At 35.4% G+C, this 23,311-nt stretch overlaps 1 long non-coding RNA gene across 1 annotated transcript in view; it reads left to right on the top strand.

The window, feature by feature from the left end:
* The first annotated feature begins 10,794 nt into the window (after positions 1-10,794).
* LOC107539593 (uncharacterized) overlaps positions 10,795-23,311 on the top strand; it is a 142,083-nt gene continuing 129,566 nt past the window's right edge. The window contains exons 1-2 of the long non-coding RNA XR_001603417.1: positions 10,795-10,877; positions 14,292-14,397. This is a non-coding gene — a long non-coding RNA (uncharacterized LOC107539593). The remainder of the gene's footprint in view (positions 10,878-14,291; positions 14,398-23,311) is intronic.

Here is a 23,311-nt window from a genome sequence, read left to right as displayed (position 1 = left end):
ATTAAGAGTTTGACTGAGAAACCAGAAGCCAAGCCCCTTCTTCGGTCATTGTGCACAATCATGAAGCTGCATATGAACTGGCAGTTAAAGCTCGCCAACCCCTCAACACGTCTCTGATTCTTCCACCCGATCTCTTCTCACCTCTATTCTCAGAGTGGCTGGTTTGTTATGAAACTAATTCTTTTCTAGGCCAAGTTTCCTTTGAACAGGGTGCAAAGGCATATGATCCTGTGGATTAGAAGTGGGTTGTCATCAAAATGATATAGCTCTGTTCTTCTCTGTTCCTTTCTTGGAATGGCTGAGAACAGACTTGCGAAGAGAAAAACTTGTTGGCGTTTGGGAGCTGCCAGGTTTTAGAAAGCCCAATTATGTCTTTTTTGAACTAGCATTTCTTTAATAGAGTTTAATTTAAAAATGTTTTTTCATTTTTGACATTTCTTGTAGTTTTTATTTCAAAAGGATGAGGGTATATTTACTCATGGGGAAAGCAAAAACAAATTGCATGTGAGTAAACAGGGGGAGCTGGCCAATTGTTAGGACATTGGAGTGGCCATCAATTGGCTCCTCTACTCAAAAAATGCCTTTTTTATTGCCTTCATCCCTAAAATTCCCCCATCGCTTGTGTCTTTGCTGTAAATCATTGTAGTTCCACTAGAGCACTCATCTTGTTTGTGGCTCAGCATCTATTCCATCTACTTTTTAATATAGGGACCTGCAAGTTCCCTATGAAAATCCCCTCTCCTTCATTTTGGAGGAGGTGATTCCACCTGAGTTTCAGGATTGTGCCAATAAATCTAGTCCAGTCTCCTGACGGGGGAAATTGGTTCAGATTTGTGCGCATATTCCAACTGGAGATATGTAAAGAAGCTTATGCTGGATTAAAACACTATTTTTTTTTTTTTTTTTTTAGAGAAGGCTTTTCTTTTTCACAGAAGCTACTAGACTTCTGATCATTTTTCCACGGGAGTTGGTGGAGGAGGTGAAGTACATATAATTCTGGGACTGAGCAGACCTCTGAATGAAGCCTGTGCCTGGAGCTAAATGTGTGGAAGGCAGGACAGAAAAACAGCAAGAAACTGGGCCCTTAGTGATAGCCTTTGAGCATTGGATCAAGACTCACCTAAAACTCATTGCTACGTAGTATGCATATCATAACTTTTAGTCACATGATTACCATCTGTTTGGATTTAACTCTAAATATTACTGCCTTTTCAGCTCCTGAGAGTCTGTGGGGTTAGCTGAAGCTTTCAGGCCTGCATCACTTAACCCTGCTGCTTCTCTTCCACAGAGGTTGATCCCAAAGACACTCCCTAATAAAAATCCCACAAAGGAAATTCCATCTCAGAACCTTCTTTCTAGGGAACCCAAACCATGACAGAGGCAGCGCCTTCTAGGCAGACTAACATTTCATGGGCTCACTACAAAACAAAATAAAACAAAACACAACAAATTTATTACACTTCACTTTTGCAGAGTTTTTCTGAGAATTCATCTGTTATATTTTGCTCCAAAATCCAACATCAACCCAGGAGGCTGAGTTATTCCCAGAAGGGGTTAAAAGAGAAAGGAAAGCAGGTAGATCACTATCTTCTGAATCTCTAATCAAATTTATGTTTTTATTTTTATTTTTTCGGTTAATCCTCACCTGAGGATATTTTTTCCATTGATTTTTAGAGAGAGTAGAAGGGAGGGGGAGAAACAGAGAGAGAGAGAGAGAGAGAGAGACAGAAAGAGAGAGGGAAACATCAATGTGAGAGAGACACATTAATCGGTTGCCTCCCGCACAAGCCCCCACCAGGTCTGGGGATAAAACCTGCAACCCAGGTACGTGCCCTTGACCAGGAATGGAACCCGCTACCCTTTATTGTGAAGGCTGACAATTCAATCACCAAGTCACATTGGCCAAGGTGATTTAGGTTTTATTTTTCAATGGCCATATACTTATGAGATTATCAAGATAATGAAAGTATCCTTCATCCCCCAAAGTTTCCTCATGATTGTTTATAATTCCTCCCTTCCACTCCTTCCCTTTCACCATGCAGTCACTAATCTGCTTTCTGTCACTACAGATTCATTTGGATTGTTTAGAATTTTATATAAATGGAATTATAAAGTATGCACTCTTTGGTTTGCCTTTATCCACGCAGAATAATTACTTTGAAATTCATGGATGTTGCACACATAACAGTTCATTCCTTTTTATTGATGGGTAGTTTTCCATTGTATACATATGCAATAACTTGTTTATTTACTCACTTGTTGATGAACACTTGGGTTGCCAGTTTTGGGCTATTATAAATAAAGGTACTATGAGCATTTATGTATAAGCCTTTGTGTAGACATATGCTTTAATTCTTTTGGCTGAATGCCTAGGAATGGAATGGCTGGGTCATATGCTAGGTGTATGTTAACTTTTTAAGAAACTTCCAAATTGTTTTCCAAAGTGTTTGTGTCATTTTACATCCCCACCAGCAGTGTATAAGAGTTCGGTTCCTCCCCCCCAATCATTGCTAATTCTTGCCTATCTTTTAAAATTTTAGCCACTCTATGAGTATGTAGTAGTTTCTCATTGTGGTTTTTATTTTGCACTTCCCTAATGACTAATACTGTTGAACACGCTTTGATGCAATTACTTGACATCCATGTATGTCCTTTGGTGGAGTTTCTGTTCAGCATTTTGTTCACTTATTGTTTTATTAAATTAAGTTTTAAGAATTTTTAAAAATAATATATATTCTGTATACAAGTATTTTATCAGATACGTGCTTTGAAAATATTTTCTCCCAGTCTGTGGTTTGTCTTTTCATTCTAATAGGAGAGTTTGTCAAGGAGCAGAGCTTTTAAATTTTGATTAGGTCCAGTGTATCAATATTTATTTTAAGGTTCATGTTTTTGGTGCCATAGCTAAGAAATCTTTGCATAATCCAAGGCCACAAAGATTTTCTCCTATGTTTTCTTCTAGAAGTTTTGTAGTTTTAGGTTTTACATTTAGGTCTACATCTATTTATTTTTAATTTTTTATATGATCCATTTTGAGTTAATTTTTTATATGGTGAAGTATATGGATTGAAATTTTTTTTTTTTTGCATATGGATATCCAAGTGTTCCAGCACCGTGTGTTGAAATAGCTCAGCTAATTTTAAAATATGGAGCATGTAATTCCAGGGTGGTCCATAGACTATCTTAGCACAATCACGCCTAGTGTTTGTAAAAAATCAAATTCCTAGGTCTCACACCAGCCCTTTTGAATTAAAATCTTTTGACAAATAACTTAGGTGATTCTTGTGGAGACTAAACTTTGAGAACAACTGGCATTATTATTCATTAACACTTTACTTCAAGTCAGCACTGTCTCTATTGGAGTCCAGAAAAGATATGATTTAGAAAAGATAAGTCTCTATAAGATAGAAAGAAACCAGAATAATTTTTAATTTTTCTTTTTAATACAGAAAATTTTAAACATATACAAAAGTAGGTTGAATAGTATAATGAAGTTCCATGTACTCAGCACTCATATTAGTAATAATATTAAACATTACTTTTTTAAAACAAGAAGAAATTACAGGTGATTTTTTGGTAGGTGGGGAAAAACTTTCAAGCTTAAAAAGCAATGCAAAAAACCAAAAGTAGAAATAAATAGAATTAACAGCTGCAAAAAATAAAAAATAAAATTCAAAGATCAATATAATTGCCAACATAAATATTAAAAACCTCTACACATCAAAAAATCTTGAGTAGTTTAAAGGACAAGTAATAATATAGGAAATATTTTTGACTAGAACCAGTGATTAATTTTTAATCTATAAAGACATATAAAATGATTTAAAAATGACTAAAAAACTTACTAAGTGATAAGTAGGTAAAAGGACAAAGGTCATAAACTGCACTATTGAGATTATATTGAGAGGATGTTATGCAATCAGTAAAATTGTCTTTCCAAATAATTTTTATAGTGATGGGAAAATGCTTATGATATAGTGAAAAAAGCTGGATACAAAATTGTGTCTTTTGTATGACCTCATGTGCTTAAAACAGGCTTAGAAAAAAATACTGAAAGCAAATATACTCCTGAATGTTATTTTTTAAGCTATCTCCAATACGCATGTATATATTGCTGAGTAATAAGAAAAGAAAAAAAGCCCCACAAGTCTATGTTTTAAGAAGGAAATGTCTGAAATGGGACATTTCCTTGGCAAAGTCAGAGATTGGCAGAGTACAAAGATGGGGCAAAGAAAAGGCATGGGGAAGGCTGAAGATGGGTTTTGTCCAACAGCACCCTAGAGGTAACAATTCCTTCTTTTACAAGTCTTACAAATAGATGAAGATGGCCTTCACACGAGTGGTATAGATTGGGGGCACTGGCAGAGGAAGACAGATTCTACTGGTCGTGCCTTACTGAGTCTGTTTTCCTGATCAGATATAGACCATGCTCAAGTCCATAGAGCTCCTTTTCTTGACGTAAGGAGTGGGGCGTGGAGGAAATAAGTTCGTCGTAACAGCCCTTTCTACTTGTCCATAGCTGCCCCCAGGATGAAATGTCTGTTTGTTCATAGACTCTGAAGTGTTACTTTGTTTGCATCATTTCTCTTCTATGGTTCGGAAACTAAATCTCAAATATTTCGCCAAATTGGAAACCCACTCATATCTTCTGGGTTTGTAGTTCTGAACTGAAATTGAACTCTGCCACTTTAGTTCACATGACGTTAGAACAATGTAACTTTTTGTTTTGAAAAAGAATGGTTTTAAAAGTCTCATAAATGAGTCCTGCCTGTTCTTGGAAATCAAGTAGCACTTGTAAACTCCAATTCCTAAATGTTGTGTAATTGTGAATAAATAAAGTTAAGGAAACAGAAATGTACAGGATATGTATCTCAGATTATACACATGTTCATAAATAATAAAAATAATATTTGTCTCTTTAAAATCCTAGTATTGGAAATCATATCAAGAAATGCAAAAAAGGGTATTAAAAGATACAGATCATGGATCAGGACAATATATTTATAATCTAAAAAAAGTAAATTAGAAAGTCAAGTATGATTGGTAAACTCTGCAAAGTACTATAACATTTACTGGAAGAAATTTTTATATACATGTTTATCAGATGGTTCTATAATTTTATGGTTCTAGCTGGTATAGATTAACATTTCCATGCAGTCTTCTGTGATCAGTACTAAACTAACTATCATCAAAACAACCATTGAGTATCTAAAGTATGCAGAACATATCTCATAAAATAAAGTAAAATTTGTTTTAAAAAAGTTTTTCTCAGGCTTGTCAGGAAAATAATACAGACTGACTGTGAACTGTAAAAATTAGGTAACTTCTCCAAAACAGCAACATAGAACATCTTAAGGAGGTTAAAAAATAGATTTAAGAATTGATCCAAGTTATTTTCACTATTTATGTATGTATGTATGTATGTATGTATTTATCTTCATGTGAGGATACTCCCTCCATTGCTTTTCAGAGAGAATGAGAGGGAGGGAGAGAGAGAGAGAGAGAGAAACGTTGACTTGAGAGAGAGACATCAATTTGCCCCCACACTCGCCCCAACGGGGGCCAGGGATCAAGGCTGCAACCAAGGCAGGAGCCCCTGGCCAGAATCAAACCTGGGACCCTCAGTCCATGGGCCAACATCCTAACCACTGAGCCAAACTGGCCAGGGATTCACTTTTTGTAAAAGATTTTAAATTGATTTTTAGGGAGAGAGGAAGGGAGAGGGAGAGAGAGAAACATCAATGTGAGAGTGCAGCATCAATCAGCTGCCTCCTGCACCCCCCCCCCCCCCCCCCCCCAGGGATCGAGCCTGCAATCCGGTCTGTGTCCTGTTCAGGCATCAAACTGGCCATCCCTTGGTGCCCAGGACAACGCCCAACCAACTGAGCTGCACTAGCCAGGCCTATTTTTACTATTTTTTTGGAGTCTCTTTTAAAAACCAGGAATTTAAACATGTAGTATGATGACTATGATTCTACTTAAATGAAGAACGGAAACTGGATATCTAAAATAAGAATCAGACAAACACTATGTTTTTATTGCTTCGTATTCTGAAATATATACTGCTAGATTTCTCTGACACAAAACACACATTCCTTTCATATAGTTATATGTGTTAGTGTAAAGTATGCTAAAAGGTAGAATAAAAAATAAGATTAAAAGGTAGGATTATCAATTAAGCTCTGGACCCCAATTTACTTATAGGAGGAGATGTCAGACCTGAATTTTCAGGCCTGAGGGTCTTAACCTTGTTCTATACTTTCTACTTAGCCTATTGAACAGTTTAATAATAAGCAGATATATTAAATATAAATGTGTAAGATATATTCTGCAATGTTCTGTCTTTGTGGAGAAAGGTTGTCAAGAGGATATAAAAATAGCATTTTAAGACCGCTCTGATGGTGTACTTCTCGAGATGTTCTTGATTTTTACAATTAGTTGGCCAGATCCAAGATATTTAGCTCCTATTACTTAGCTAGTAAGTTCTGTACCTTTTCAGATTCTACACTAAGATCAGCAGTATGGCTGAAAACTCCTCGTTTGATACTCAGGGGAATGCTGGCCAGTTAGCAATATGTGAGCCATTATTTTGGAAAATATGGATAGTTCTGTCCCAGTAAGTTTGATTTGCCTAGTTCCTTGAGCTTGAAAATTATATGGTCTAATATGTGCTTAGTCTCTTAGTGAATTACAAAGTTATTGCTCTTATATCTATCTGTATTTGGAGATAATCTATAGGAATACATTTCCCAACCTTCAACCTTGCTGTTCCTCATAGAAAAGTTTCCTGGACTCAGTTAAAAAAAAAAAAATGGCTTTCTGATAATAAGGAAAGTACTACCTTTCATTTCTAATCAAGAGCCACTTATTGAATGCTAATTTCAAGTCAAGTACTGTGTTAAGCACTGGAATAAATAAAAAAAGATGAGCATAATACGGTTCCCACTCATCGATCTACTGTTCTATATTTGGCAATCTACGAATATATTATCCTATTTTGTTCTCACTGGAAGTCCACAAGGTAGATATAATTCCCCCCATTTTACAGGTGATAAAACTGAAATAGAAATGTCACTTGGCCGAGATCACACTTTTAGTAGAGCCAAGATTATAACCTAGGTATTTTTAGACTCTTTCTATTACCCAAATAGCATATATTTTCCTAATGTTCTTTAGCCAAGATAAACCAGGTAAGTATTGTAATGTAGAAATATCTCTAGTCCAAAGTAAGAATTTCAGTACCTTGTCTAAATTTCACTGGCCATTTCAATACCATAGGAGCAGGAAATTATTCAATTCATGAGAAAATTCATGCACCTGTGGATTTCACTTTTGTACCAGATGAATAGATGAGGTTAGATTTGATTTACTCCATGACTAAACTCTAAAATTGGGATTTAAAATGGATATGTAATCTCACTCTGATTCTATTTCTCCTGTAATACTGCCTAATGGTTATGCAAGTCTCAGAAATGTATTTAAAGTAATAACATGTCCTTTTTATCCAATAACATCAAACTGAGATCTTTTTTGTTCACTTTTGCTAGACCTCTAACCTTTAAAGGTGAGTCAGGCAGCTGCAGAAAAACCTGATCTTATTTTCTGCCCCTGGCAAGACTTTTTCAAGTTCATCTTTTTTCCTTTCTCTCAAAATCTGATGAAAAATGAAATGTCAGGAAAACAAGCTCTTGGGCTAAAAAACTTGTGTCTGTCTCTGTGACAGATGTCAGTTTGAAAGGTTTCAGGTCACCTGTCAGAAGTGTGCCAGTGTGATCTGTACTCACATTGACTTGACCTCACACCAACACTGAATTCCGCTTTTAAAAATATCCTTGAAAAAGAATTAAGTGATTTGCAGTCATTGCCCTTTCCTCTATCTTTTAACTCTGATTAATGAGATGAGAGAGAGAGAGAGGGAGAGAGAGAGAGACACTTTTAAAAGGACAGCTTGACCTTTGGGTGCCCCTGGCAGTGAACCAATCAGCATTCTTGTAATCCAAACACAGATGCCTGCAGCTAAACAGATCCTATACTTGTGAACAGGAATTCAGTTTGCTGTCAAAATACAGTGAGGATCAGCACAGTGCAGCTTTGAACCAAATATGAATTTAAGTTTAAATGTTTGTGATTAATAGAGAAGAGTAATATTGAAAAACACAGCATCTCAATGGTGGCTCAATTTAGTAGCAAATATTTCGAGCAAAAAAGCATGTCTTTTGATAAGTCCTGTATCCTAACTCCATATCCTGGGCATAGCTCCCTAATGTTTTATGCCAGAAACACTGCTGATATTATTGTACAAGTCAGTAGATTGTAATGACTAATTGATGGGGGTTGAACTCTGTTCTTTTTCTGAATTACACAATGTATGAATTATTTATCACAGTGATAAAAAAAATGTTTCTTTCTTTCTTTTTAAAATGAACCTTTATCATAGCCCAGGAAATTAAAGGATTGAAAAAAACACACAAAAAAACTTGGTTTTGTTTCACGGTTTGGGAGTATTTAGGGATTTGCCTTGTAACCAAGAAGATAAAAGATGCCAGCTCCAAAGGCATGTTTGCCACATCTACCACTTTAAACAAGAGGCAAGATCAGAGGACATGAGAAAGTCCGTGAATATAAACCCAGAAACTTTAACAGCACTGCGGAGATGTTAGTTTTTCTTTCCCTTTGCTTGACTTTTAAGTATACAATACTTCCCTTCTTTCAAGTGGGCCCACCCTTGATGTGAAATACAAGTAAGTTTATTGAAGATGTGTTCATTGTATCCTGTCTGGAACAACATTATTATTGTGTGTGAAAAACTCCGGGTGGAAAGAAGTGTAGACCTGGAATGCAATTAGTTACTTGAAAGAGAGCTGAAAAGCTGATTCTCGACAATGACTTGTGTAATAATCTGTAAACTTTCCTTACCTTCCATGGCTTTGTTTTAGACCAGTGCTTCTTGAACTTTAAAGTGCACGTGAACCTCCAGGGTCTTGTTAACATGAGATTCTGATTTAGTGGGTCTGGGTGGGGCTTGAGCATCTGTGTTTCTAACAGCTTTCCAGGTGCAGCAGGGCCTCTTGAGCCTGGACCACACACTGACTGCTAAGGTTCTAGGCTCTTCTCAGCTTTCCTGAAGAGTGTGTGTCCAATGCCTCAGGGTTCCCAAGTATTCAGAAGTTCAAGCAACTTACCTCATTTGAAAAATTCTTCTTCTGACAAATTCTCTCTATGTTTATGATCTTTTATGTGTCTGTGACTTGATCTCTTTTTAGAGATCAAATTTCAAATTTTAACAAATATAACATCATCTCAGAATGACCCTACTGTACTGCAAAGAAGTGATACAGTACAGAGGTGGTGATAATGTCAAGTTTTCTCAACTCCGCTCTTAAATCATTAGTTTTTGTACTAGATCACGGTCTTGGCAGGAGCATTTTGCACTCTACTAGGTAATTTCATTAATTCTGACTGATATCTCTTCCTTGCCATATACAACAATCCGGCTGTTCATAGAAAAGGTTGACGATCTTTATAAGAATGTGCTTGGACTGGGAACCACCCAGAAGAAAAACAGTTAAAAACAAGAGTAGCCAGAACGATCAGCAGTGTTTAGACCCAGATAACCACAAACATCCTGGAATTCACTTAACCATGTCTGATTTCCCAGTGAGTCATGTTTACATCTCTAGATGTTAGTTTACTTTCCCTTCATTTTTTTTCTTGATCACTCATGCAGTGGAAAGCGGAAACGAAATCTTCCATGGCAATTAAAGTGCCAATACTTGTGCTAGCTATGTGTTCCTGCTACTAACAGGGAGAGAGCTGCCATTAGTCAAACAAAGCTGTACCAATTTTCTCATGCTCATTACATATTTATAATATGGACAGTCTGGTGACATATTATGCAGCTGCTTTAGCAGGAAACTAATATCAAGTAAGAGAGTGCCAGATTTAGCTTTACCAAATAAAATGTACCATATTTAATGCTCAATTTTCATTCTGTGTATGTTAGATATACACGTGATTGCTGAGATTCTCATACCAGTGTATTCATAATTGTGTATTCCACTACAAGGTATTTTTATCCTTGGTAAAGTTTCTTACTCTCTTTTCTGTCAAATGCTAAAATTGTTTAAACAAGTGAAAAATATTTCCTCATTTTCCATAAGGCTGAAAGTGTTTTCTGCGCAGAGGGAATAGCCCCTCGCTACCTTGCATTAGCAGAACCAAACCATGGGGCGGTTGACTATCACGTAGCAAGGCCTTAAGGACCACATAGCCTTACTTTCAGGAAAGCCTCTATTCTATGCTGCCGGCCTCATCAGGTGAGTCAGTCAGACACCTGCGGTCATGACACTGTAGATTAGAACCAGAAATATAGAGTCCACTTATTGCTCTCACATAGACTCTCAGTAACACGACTCTGAGCAAATCTTCTTGAATAAGAAAACTGCTTCAATCTTTTTTTGACAAATATTGGTGGAGGGAAAAAATGGGGGGTATAGCAATTGTGAAAACAGATTTTTCTGACTGAAATTAATAATTCTGAGCAGTACTAAAATTAATTGCTCTGTGGTTATATGTAGGCAGCGGATTTATGGTAAATGACAGAGTGTTTGCAAATTTTCCTGACTACTCGATTAGAAAATGCACAAGTGGAGGCGTCAGCCGAGCATGCATTATTTAAGTGGTTGGTGTCTGGCGACAATCTGGAAACTGCAATTGTTGTGGTTGCCGTAGGAAAATTCGCACTTTCTGAGAGAAATTCTTTCACCTTTGTGTGCCCACAGCATGGATCTCTCCTCATGGCAGCTGTAGGAAACACAGGAACTCCATGACCTGGAAAATGTGGGACAACTGCCACAAGGTGACCCTGGAAGGCTGGGGTAGGCCCAATTAATTTAAAATTTTGCTTGGCCTTGTCTCTTCCAATTTTCTAAATCCTCTGGAAAAATGATTAATGCGTACACTGCCAATGCGAAAATATTTTTGACCCTATTAAAGTCGACCAAGGGTAAACCAAGTGTAGGCTGGCATTGTATCAAACTAGCTTTATTAAATTTGATTGGAGGTTTGTATGAGGAAGGGACAGACAAGGACATTATTTTGCACAGCAGCTCTCTTTTAAATGAAAATATCAAGAGGAATACAAAGTAGCAATATGCCCTGGACAGGAATCATTTTAAATATAGGAAAATACCATAAAGAACTTTGTTTAAAGGGTAAACAATGTTTGCTAGAAAAATTTCTGCTATCTTATTGCTATGCTGGTCAGTTACCAATGAGGGTGTTTTAATTTATGGAAGGCTTCTGGAAGCCTTATATTTCTTCATTTATAGATGAGCTAGTTCAACCTTGCTTTCTTCTATCTGTCATTGAATTCTGTAACTTAAAAATTATCTGTCTGCATTTTGAACCTTAGCAGATCAAGTCTTAATCTCACAGTGTTTTCCCTCTGTATGCATCCTACGCAATCATCTGGTTAACTGCGTGATAATTTTTTTCTACTAGTTATGCTGTTTTGAATAAAAATGGCACAATTCAGGCACAATATCAAAGGACAGAATTTATCATAAGCATTTCTTCTCCAAGAAAGAGAAAATCTATTTAATTGTCATAAAATTTAACTTAGGAGCCAGCATTCAGATTTCACATGTAATGTTTCCTATAGTTATTTCAAACCTAAGAGATATTCTGCCACATGAATGTTATCATAAAGATTATATTTTACCCATTTATCATATGGAAAGTATAACAATTTCCTTTATGGCATAACTAGCGTGTAGTAAATACTCACTGAATGAGTGAATGGCAGAAATCACCTGTGACCACCTACCAAAAGGAAGACTAGAGTCGCAGCTGGAATGACAGTTTAGGTGAAGGTTCTAAAATACACTAGTCGTTCTTAGTCATTTTAGTCTAGAGAACATAGATATGGAGAATAGGTAGTCACAGAATTAAAAACAAGGTCCATGACTGGACTGGGGATATTAGCTTTGCCTCAGACTTTTTAACTGAAAGACATGAATGAACTGTCTATAAGACTTGTCGTAAATTGTATCACTCTCTACCCATGTTGGGTGGCTCTCTCTGCAGTGTCTTCCTACAGGAAGGTTACATATCTGCCCTAACAGCAGGCATGGCCTTCTGATGTGGCTTGACCAATGAAATATGAGCGGACGTGAGGTGTGTCACTTCCAGACAGGAGCTTTAAGAGCGAGGGCATTTTCTCTTCCCTTTGTATGACAATCAGCAAAGTTCCAGATAAAGGACAAAGTGGAGCCAAGTTGCAGCTAGTCATAGTAGTGTGACTGAGAGACACATTTTTGTTACTATTAGTCATTGAGATTTTGCCATTGTCTGTTACCCCTGCAAAACATAGCTAGTCCTGACTGACACAGATGTAAACTGTGTCCTTTCAGCATGAGCAAAAGAAAATAAGGTTAATTATGACACAGTTAGGATGAAATTAGCTCTCATCCTCCTGCTACCATATCTAGGAGTACACTTGCTTCCACACATCTCCTTGTTTAACAGATAAGGCAGATCGCCTCTGAACAGCAGCAAGCCCTGTCTGTGCTCTGGATCCCATCTCCCAAATATAATCTTTTCTCTTTGAGTGAACTTCTGCAAAACCAATCTTTCCCTCTCTAATAGATCATTCATATCTTCCATGCTAAAAATAATTCTTTCTTGGCTCCACAGCCCTTTCAGCTGGACCCTTTCCATTTCTCTCCTCGGTTCTCAACCAAACTTCTCAGACCATTTAACTGTTGTGCTCTCTGCACTTCTTCACCTCCCATTCAGTCTCTTATCTACTATAGTTTCACCCCCCACTGGAAACAAATTGCTCTTGTCAGCATCACTGAAAGCCTCCATGTTGTCCAGTCCATAAAATTAGTACATCATTTTACTCTACTTAGCATTATTTCACCGAGGTGACCATTCCCTCCCTCATGAAGGACCTTACTTGGCTTCCAGGACACTCACTTGGTTTCATTCTTCTCTCTTTTGTAGTTGACTCTTTCTCCTCCCTTACTCTCCTCTAAAATTTGTAAAAAGCAGAACTGTCTGGCCGTGTGGCTCAGTGGTTGAGCATTGACCCATGAACTGAGAGGTCACTGATTCGATTCCCGATCAGGGCACATGACCGGGTTGTGGGCTCGATTACCAGTAGGGGGCGTGCAGGGAGCAGCTGATCAATGTTTCTCACATCGATGTTTCTTGCTCTCCCTTTTCCTTCCTTTCTCTAAAATCAATAAAAACATATTAAAAAAAAAAAAAGTAGAACTCCTATGAATCAGTATGGAGTCCTAGTTCTTCTATCTGCATATTATCTCCTTTTATTGGATTGGTCTCATGACAACTCCTATTGTTTCTAGAATTGCCATTTTGAAGTCCCCACTTAGAAATGCTCATAAATGCCCTATTTATATATAATTTTAATCTCCTGCTTCAAAACATCCTTTATGAAATTTCAGGCAGAATTCATAACTTTGTTATTTTAATTCCCTCATTTTAATCTTAAAAAAATCTATTGATCATCCACAGTGTGCCAGGCACTATAATAAATGTTAAGAATATAAAAATGAATCAGATATATTCTTGCTCTTAAAAAAAGTGCTTAGTGGGGAGGAAAATAAGCCTGCAATTGTGGTGAAATGAGTAAATGAGAGCATTTCTGATCATTTACCTGTATAACACATGGTGGGAACATAAAGGAAAGAGAAGATAGGTTGTCTGGGGCAATAAGAGAAAGATTCCAAGAGGAAGTTATATTTGGGCTAAAACATAGACAAACAGAAATTTATCAGAAGCAGAGAAGAGGAAACATTATTCCTAAAGACAAGGGGATGGGAGAAGGTCTGTCATGTTAGGGAATTTAAAATAGTTCAATATTTTTACAAAAAATAAGGGCACTTGGGGAAGATTAAGAGCTGAGGCTGGACTTGGGGACTGGGCCCAGGCCATGAAGGCTTTGATGGAATTCTACTCTTTTGATGTTTGGGCTGACATTTCTGAGCCCTTTTCACTGCCCCTGTTTAACCCATCCCAACCCTGAAGGCATGAGTTCTTTTATACTAATGGGAGGGGCAACAAACAATATTAAAAGTTTTGAGACAGGAAGCATTGTATTATGTCACTTTTCTAATCTTCATATCCTTTTATTTATGTTTACATTATAGTCTTATTACCTGTTTACTTAATTTGGTTTTGAGTAGCAATTTTCGGGAAAGGATACTAACATTTTGACAACTACTACATAATTTAATTCCAGTTATTTACCTTTAATATTGTAGGAAATTCTGAATATTGAATGATTGTTGAAGACAACATTTTATCTTTTTCAATATGGATAACATCATTTACAAAATGTTTGAAGGACACTAGCTCGATTGACGTTGGGTAAGTTATTTTTAAATGTAGTTTACTGACAGAACCCATTGGAAGCACATCTGGTAACAGCACTGTATTAGTAATGGCAAATGGGATCATTTCTAGAATTTTATTATAATTATATTCTAAGCCTAAGCTTATTAATATTTCTTGTTATGCTCATGATGAAAAACAGTTTTTAGAAGTTAAAAATGGAAAATTCAACATATATAAATGAATTCTTAAATATTTCACACCTACTGGAGAAATGCAACAAATAACCTCTTTTGAAACTAACTCAGGGAAAGCAATTTGCTCCTAAATATTAAAATATAAACAGTATTTAAATTTTGTGCCTGGCCAGTGTGGCTCAGTGGTTGGGCATGGACCTATGATCCAGGAGATGGCAGTTCAATTCCCAGTCAGGGCACATGCCTGGGTTGTGGGATAGATCCCCAGTAGGGGGCGAGCAGGAGGCAGCTGGTCAATGACTTTTTCTCATTGTTGATGTTTCTCTCTCTCTCCCTTTCCCTTCCTCTCTCTGAAATCAATAAAAACATATTTAAATATAGATATATTTAAATTTTGTGATGCAAAATTCAGTTGAGTGGTGTAAAAAATATTTTGACTTTGTTTTACCTTTATAAAATCTTTCCTATTTTTATTTCTTAATTTATAACAGGAATGACAGATTGATTATGAACAGGACATTCTAGATGAGATCTTTAACTTCATGGATGAATGTGTTGGGGTGAATCAATAGTTTCAGGCAGGAACCTTTGCCATGGAGTGCTAGCAGGCACTATTGTCTTACTTGAATTATTTTATAGTTGCAGCTGACTGGCCTCTGATAACTTCTCCAGTAAATTAGTCATTCTAGTGAACTGCCTATAGCATTTTTGTGAAAGCGATAGAACCAAGAACAAAGAGACATTAATGGTATGAATCAGATTCCGCCTTGTGACTTTAAAACTAAGTTAAGAAATGGCATCGTGGGAAGGAAAGTTTTCTAGTCTAATTTTCTGAAGATAGAGGCAGTTTGTAAAATGACTTTAAATAAACAGCCAATTCTTATCTGTAGAACTCCAGCCCATTCAAATGCTCATTATAATTTTCTATTTGCATTTGATAGACCAGAACTGGGTGGGTGGCCAATGACATATAAGTTGGCTCTGCTAAAGTAAAGACTCATTTTTCACATGGAACTTGAGCTACTGGGCACAGGGATACTTTTTAAAATACATATTCTTTCCCACCCCTGCAACCATATGTGTCAAGACATGTAATGTGCTTAACACCAAGACAAGTTCAGGAATAAGGAAGTCTACACTTCAAATTATGTAAAGATAGACTAAACAATTTGTAAGATGATTTAAATAAAAAGCTAAGTAATTATGGGCTTCTTTTTCCCCATAGTGCTGATGTCTCTTCTCAGCATTAGGTAAAGTGTTTTGGGATGTTCATTAAAGATTCCAGGCCACTGGAGTACTACTAAGATCATTAATTTCTACCACAAAGCCTCAAATGTATTACCCTAGTCAAGTGGGTACTGGGGAAATCTGGTTCATTATTTCTGATAATGGAAAATGTACTGTTACACAATGGCAGCTACATAGCTCACAGTTGTGGTTATTAAGGAATTAGGCATTCACTTTTCCAGGTGTCTAGGGTTCCACTCTGTATCTCTGCATGTTATGGCTCTTATATAGCAACAAGGACACTGACAAAGACCTTAGCTTGTTGGAAGATAGGAAGATCCCAAGTGAAGAAAAAAGGTTGGCTTAGGCCTTAAAATATAATTAAATGAGAAAAACAAATGTCTCCTAATTTGTCCATTGCATTAAAATAAAGTTGAATATATAAAAATTTATTATTAAAAATATTTATTTCTTAAAACTATTTTAAAGGTTTAATTTCTGTCATTTCAGATGTGGATCAAACCTTTATTATTTATTAATATTAAGTTAATACAAAAAGATTTATTAACATCTGGTATATACAAAATACTGTTCTAAATATTATAGCAGATGCAAATGTTTAAAAGTAAAAGATGTTTCAGTCTTTCAGCTGAGTTTCCCTTCTAATCATAGGATGGTACCAAATAACCACAAAGCAAACCACATGGGAGGTACAAATATGCAATGTAGCAGGGAATGGTTCTAATAGCTTGCTCTGATGATTGATTGAAATCTGTTCTTTGTGGTGGCCAACATTAAATGAAGTTGAGATACCAGAAATTTTTTGATATTTTATAGAGGAAGGAATAGAAATAATTGGATGGATAGAAATGTTGCAGTGGAATTATGTATAACCTGCTCACACATTCTTTAATGTTTCTCTAGAAGTCCCAGAGAGCATTCTCTTCAAAGAGGCCTTGAGAAATACATTGGTCAGGCAATACCAAAATTCTTTAGAAAATTAGCAGTAGCTGTCCTCTGAAAGTAGGGGTCATGGTAGGTGATGTCCTAATAAAAATGGATTTCTTATTTTTATTGTGGATGATAGAATTTCAGAGTGGCAGAAGCATTTAATCACTGCTTAAATCAATAATAGGGGTTACATTTTATTAAATATTCTTTGCATTAATTGAGGTTATCTTATCATTTTCTTCCTTTAATCTACTTCTTTTTAAATATATATATATCTTTATTGATTTCAGAGAGAGGAAGGGAGAGGGAGTCTGATCAGCTGCCTCCCTCAGGCCCCCCACTGGGGATGGAGCCCGCAACCCAGGCATGTGCCCTGACCGGGAATCCAACACTGATCTCCTGGATCCTAGGTGGATGGTCAACCGCTGAGCCATGCCCGGCTGGGCTTTAACCTACTTCTTATACTGAATCGTTGCAATAAATTTCCTACTGTTCCATCAGCCTTTTATTTCTGTGATAAATTCTATTTGATAACAATGCTTTATTTTGTAGGATTCACCTAATTATTCTTGAACTTATATAATGAGTGAAATTAGACTACAATTTTTTTCTGTCTTATCCTTGTCCAGTTTTTGCTGTCATGATTTTTCTAGCCTTGAGGAATATGTTGGGCAGACTTTTGCATTTCCCAATTTTTTCTATGCTCATGAGGATTATCTGTTTTGGGAAGTGTTTACTATCACTTTTCTATATAATCATCTGGGTTTCTTCTAAAGTAATTCTGTCCAGATTTTCTACTACTTCTTGAAGTGTTTTTGGTTATTTTATAATCCATTTCATTGAGGTTTTTATTGGTATAAAACAGAATATTCTCTACTGGTTATCTTTAGAAAGGATGTGAGGGTAATAAACTTCTTGAGTCTTTGCTTTCCTGAGTATGCTATTATTTCCCCCTTATAATTGATTACAAATTTAGTCAGGTCAAGTGTTAGAATTAAGGAAATGTCCGTCCTGTTCTTCCAAAGCATTGCTCCACTGCCTTCAAGAATAAGTTATTGCTAAGAAATTTGGTACAAATATAATACCTTGTTTCTTTATAGGTCACCTATTTACTTCTCCATGGAAAGTTTAGTATTTTCCCTTTCTTTGGAGTTCTGAAACTCTATTATGATTTGTCTTCATGTGTATATATATATATGTTTTCTTTTATTCTGTTGGACTCTAAGTAGGCCCAAAGTTATGTGTCTTTTTTGAACTCTGAAAGTTTTTTTTTTCTGTAATTCTCTTGAGTATTTCCTTTCTTTCACTGTGTTTGTTTCTCCTTCTGTAAACCTAGTGTAATAGATGTTGATATTTATACTTTTATTATCTATATGTTTTAAAGTTTTTTGTAGAGTGTTATCATTACTTTGTTCTTTTGTATCATGGTTTGGAAGAATCTTTTAGTTTGCTCTTTCAGGGTGTGAATTCATTCTTTAGCTATGTTTTTATTCCATTTAGCTTTCGAAATTACAACTTAAAATTTTTTGACAACCGTATTTAAAATTCTAGATCACTGTTTCTATTTTTGTGTATAAATATACTTTTGAAGTTCTTTAAATGTATTAAGTGTACATATGTTTGCTGAAATATTTGCTCTGCTAAGCAAACTTTTAATTCTCAGCTGTTAGTTCTTTATTTGGTGATTTTGTTGTCTTTATCCTGCTGATGGCGTCCTCAGATGTTTGGTGATTATCTTTCTGCTCACCTAGTGTTTAAATATCGCTGTTCACAATTTATATATTGTGTGTGGTGATTCTCGGGGATAGACCATCCATACCGGTGTATGGGTTATGCAGGTTCTTCTAGGAATAAGGGATTCCCATTCTTCCTGGGTGTTGCTGGCTACTTGGGCCATGAGCGCTGCCTTTCCAGACCGAGCGCACATATTCACTGCATTAGCTGCAGCTTCCAGGTAACCCCCTGCTGCTCACTGTTCTGAGCAATCGGCAATCAACCTAATGACTTTCCAGGTACTTTTCTTGCTGAGTCCTGAGAACCCTGGTATTGCTTTCCTCTCTTGCATATGCCCTCGGTTATGGTTTGTTTTTCAATAATTTTTGAAATATTCTAGTCGACTAATAGCACTCTCATTTTTTATTTATGCTATATATGAAATCATTTAAAAAGTATATTTTCTGTCATTCTAAGGACTTTAGGTGGGAGGGGGAAGAAGGTATGTGTGTACTCAGTATGGCCTTTTGGTCAAATGTTGTTTATTTAAACATTCTATTTTGCTTTGATATTACCAATATTCTCAGGTCTGTTCAAAATATTCCTTTTCACTTTTCAGAGTCCTAAAAATTGAAGTCAGGTTGTGGGAAGGATGGCCACATCTTGCATAAGATCACAATACTGGGGCTCCTTACTTCAGAAGGCTGGTATTGAATAGATTACTACCTGAGGCAATAAATATAACAGGCAGTTACTTGAGATCAAAAGCACAGAACTGCCTTATAGAATCAGAGGGTAGGGATATATTCTCTGTAGCACATCTGTGCTCAGAAACATGGAAAATTAGAGATTTATGATTCATCTTTGCAATGAGATTAAAACAACTATTTATTTGATTTTAACAAGCAATTATGAAGATAGAACAAAAATTGAGATATGGAAGTGTTGTGTAGATATGAAAAAACACAATTGTTGAATTAGTAACTTGAAGGGAAGCAGGCTACAAAAAATTGACAGAAAAAATCAAATTAACAAAATAAAAAATGAAAAAATAGAGGTGATAAAATATAATTTCAGAAAAAGTATGAGTAATTAAAATGAATGAAAAAATTTAGTAATATGGACTGACCTATCTGATCCAACCTACATGTATAAAAAGAGAAAATAGAGTAGATAAAAAGAACTAATAAGCAAAAATATAACAGAAGAATACTTATTAGAAAAAGTAAGATCTGACTTTTTAAAATAGAGAAATAGCTCATGAATTACTTAAAAATATTAATTTCACTATACACATATTGGTGAAATTATTTTATTTTAAAAATAGAGCAAAATTCTCAGAAATATTAGCAAGAAAATCATGTTACTTATAAAGAACAAAATTTAGACTGGCTGTTTTCTCCAAATATTTTTTTCTACGATGTCTAAAACAACATGAAAGAGAATCTGACTATAAAGTTACAGACAAATGTACATCAGACTTAAAAAAAGGAACAGAGGAAGCAATATAATTTTCATACAAAATAAAATTCAAGAACAAAAAGCATGTAATGTGATGCTTTTATATTGATAAAAGCTAAATATCTACAATAAAGTTATAACAGTCATGAAACATGTAACTAAAAAGATAATAGCAAACTATACAGAGCTTGAACTGTTAGAAATACATGGAGTGACTGACAAACACAATCATATACAGATAAATCATATACAGTCATTGACAGATCAAAAAATTAAAAAATAAATAAGGACCGAAAGGACTTTAAAAATGTACTCAACATAATAATTATATTTATATCTGTGCTTTACATATGATATATGGCATAAATATATACTAAAAATTTTATAAAAGTTACGTATGTACCTACATAAAAGCTCTGTATTCAAAAACAATATTTTCTGTGCAAATGCCTCAGAAACATTTAAAAAAATGATTATATAGTAAACACACACCCTCAAAATCTTAATTAAAATCAAGGAGTAGAAACTATATAAACCATATTTTTAAATGGCATTGCAATGAAATAACTTAATTGCACAAAAATCAAAGCATTTTGCTAAAGAGCTATTGGATAAAAGATAGAGAATTTGGAAAGATAAGGACAACTTTTAAAATGAAAACCTCTGTGATATTCCAAAAGTCATGGGTGGAAGGCAAATTTATAGTCTGGAGTTCAATTAATTCAATATTTAACCCTTACATTTTGAAGATGTCAACAAACCAATCATAAGAAACTTAGGAGGAAGAATGTGACTTAATCAGTAATTTATTTTTAGGAAACAACAGCAGAAAAGGCAGAATAACTAATAGAAACATTTACCATATCCAGACAAGAACAAAAGAAAGGGAAAGCTAAATGTAGAAAATTATAATTAAAAAAAGGGAGCTATATCAGTAAATATATCAGTAGATGAGAGAGTTTAACAATTTTAAGAGAATTTTCCATATCACTCTGTGCTAATGAATTTAGAAATCTCAATGATAGGTTAAGTTCCTGACAAGGCATTTTATGAAGCTAGTGAACTTTGATAACAAAGTACGATAAAGTTAGCTCAGCAGTGCAAACTACAGATTAATCTCACTGTTGTAATACATAGATACTAATATACCAAAAATATCAGAAAATAAAATATAGAAGTATATTAAAATAATGAAACACCATAACCAAAACTGGTATTTAATCCTCAAATAAAATAATTCATTATGATTTGAACATTATGTCATAGGTTGCAGACTAAAAGTGATATGATCATTGAGTGTTGTTTAATATATTACTTACCTATTGCTTCTGTAGCAAATTACTATAACAAACTCAATGGCTTGAAACAGCACAAATTTTTTATCTTACAGTTTGGGAGTTCAGGAGTCCTAAAAACAAAGTGTCGACAGGGCTGCATTTTTTATGGAGGCTTTAGGGGAGAATCTGTTTTTATGCTTTTCCAGCTCCTAAAGGTTCCTGCCTTCCTTGGCTCATGTCCCCTTCCTCTCATCCTTCCAACCACTTCTTCTGTCATCACATCTTCTGACTTTGACCTCCTGCTTTCCTCTTATATGCACACTTATGATTATAATGAGACCACCCAGATAACCCAGGACAATGTCGCCATATCGAGATCTTTAAATTAATTACATCTGCAGAGTACCTGTCACTATGTAACAGATTTGGGGGATTAGAATGAGGACATTTTTGGAGCCATTATTCTGTTTACCACCCTCCCTCCTCCAAAATCTAACATTTTTTTTTTTTTTAATCCTCACCAAGGATATTTTTTCCGTTGCTTTTCAGAGAGAGTGGAAGGAAACATCTATGTGAGAGAGACACATCGAATGGTTGCTTCCCACACAGGCCCCAACCAGGCCAGGGATGGAGCCTGCAACCAAGGTACGTGCCCTTGACCGGAATGGAACCCAGGACCCTTCATTCCGTGGGCTGACGCTCTAACCATTGAGTGAAACCCGCTAGGGCAGTCTAAATAAATTTACTAACTCTTCTGATTGAATTCCTATCAAACCAGGACCAGAAATATACTTTACTATGACTGTGGAGCATTTGCAATATCAACCAACAGTCACTGTCCTATTTTGTGGAAAAACACTGGCGATATTCTTGATAAAGTTAGGAGTGAGATGAAGATGATTGCCACACTGTTAATACTGTTTTGGAAGTAGTGGTCAACGACGCAAATAAATAGTAGTAGAGCCTTAGTAGAGCCATTTTTATTACTTCCTAGTAATCCATTGTATACTAAAATGCAGAAGAATTGGTTGAAAAACTCGTAGAATTAATACAGAGCTTAATAAAATGACTAGACCCTGAAGAAATAAACAAACAAAAACTAAATAACCAAATAAATAAATAGTATTTAATATATCAGCAGAAAAAGGTTTAGTTCAAGGAGCAAAAATGGACTCTGTTCACAGGAACAAAAAGAAAAATAAATAAAGTTGACCAACAATTCTCACACTTTTTAGTGTCAGGACTCCTTAACATTATTAAGTATTGAGAATGCTGACTAGCTTCTGTTTATGTGGATTATGGTTATTGATGTTTACTCTACTAGAGATTTAAATAGAGAACATTGAAAAATTATTGTAATTAAAAAATAATAGTAAACCAATATATGTTAAAAATAACATGTATTTTGTGAAAATAACTATATTTTCCAACCCCCTTTAAAATTTAGTGAAAAGAGTAGCATAGTTTACATTTTTTCAAATCTCTTTAATGTCAGACTTAACAAAAGACAGCTGAGTTTTCATGTCTGCCTCTACATTCACTCTGTTGTGATGTGCTGTTTTGATTAAAGTATATGAGAAAAATCTGACGTTACATAGATATGTAGCTGGAAAAGGGAGGAGTATTTTAATAGTCTTCTGGGGAGTTGTAGATGTTCTCCTTTGAATTTATTAACTACTGGTAGTTTCTTAAAGTGTTGCAATGAGGAATCTGAAATATTAACAAACTTTTTGTGCTCAACTTCATTAAATTCCATTGGCCTATCTTGCAGTTTGAATGAATCTTTTACCCATGCATTATTTCATAACATCATGCATTGATCATTTGGAAAATATTTGTTTACTAAACTTGCAGAACTTCCATATGTTGACACGTTTCATCAGACAATATCCTAAAGATCACATTTGGTGACTAACTGCTGACCCGTCACAAGAGTTCATAAGTACTGGGAAGGTATCAAGCCCATAGTGGCAGATACAAGTTCTCTAAAATTCTAATTTTTGCTTGAAAGCACTAAGATTTTGGGGTTGTTGCTACTATATCCTAAGCCAAAATTATCCTGACCAATATGGAAATATTGGGAGACCTTAAAGCTGGTCATTTTTACCTTTACAATGAAAGATT

The sequence above is a fragment of the Miniopterus natalensis genome, chromosome 3 (genome assembly GCF_054644295.1).
Source record: "Miniopterus natalensis isolate mMinNat1 chromosome 3, mMinNat1.hap1, whole genome shotgun sequence".
NCBI lineage: Eukaryota > Metazoa > Chordata > Mammalia > Chiroptera > Miniopteridae > Miniopterus > Miniopterus natalensis.
The sequence above is the reverse complement of the archived record's forward strand: the minus strand, read 5'-3'. Positions and strand labels throughout refer to the sequence as shown.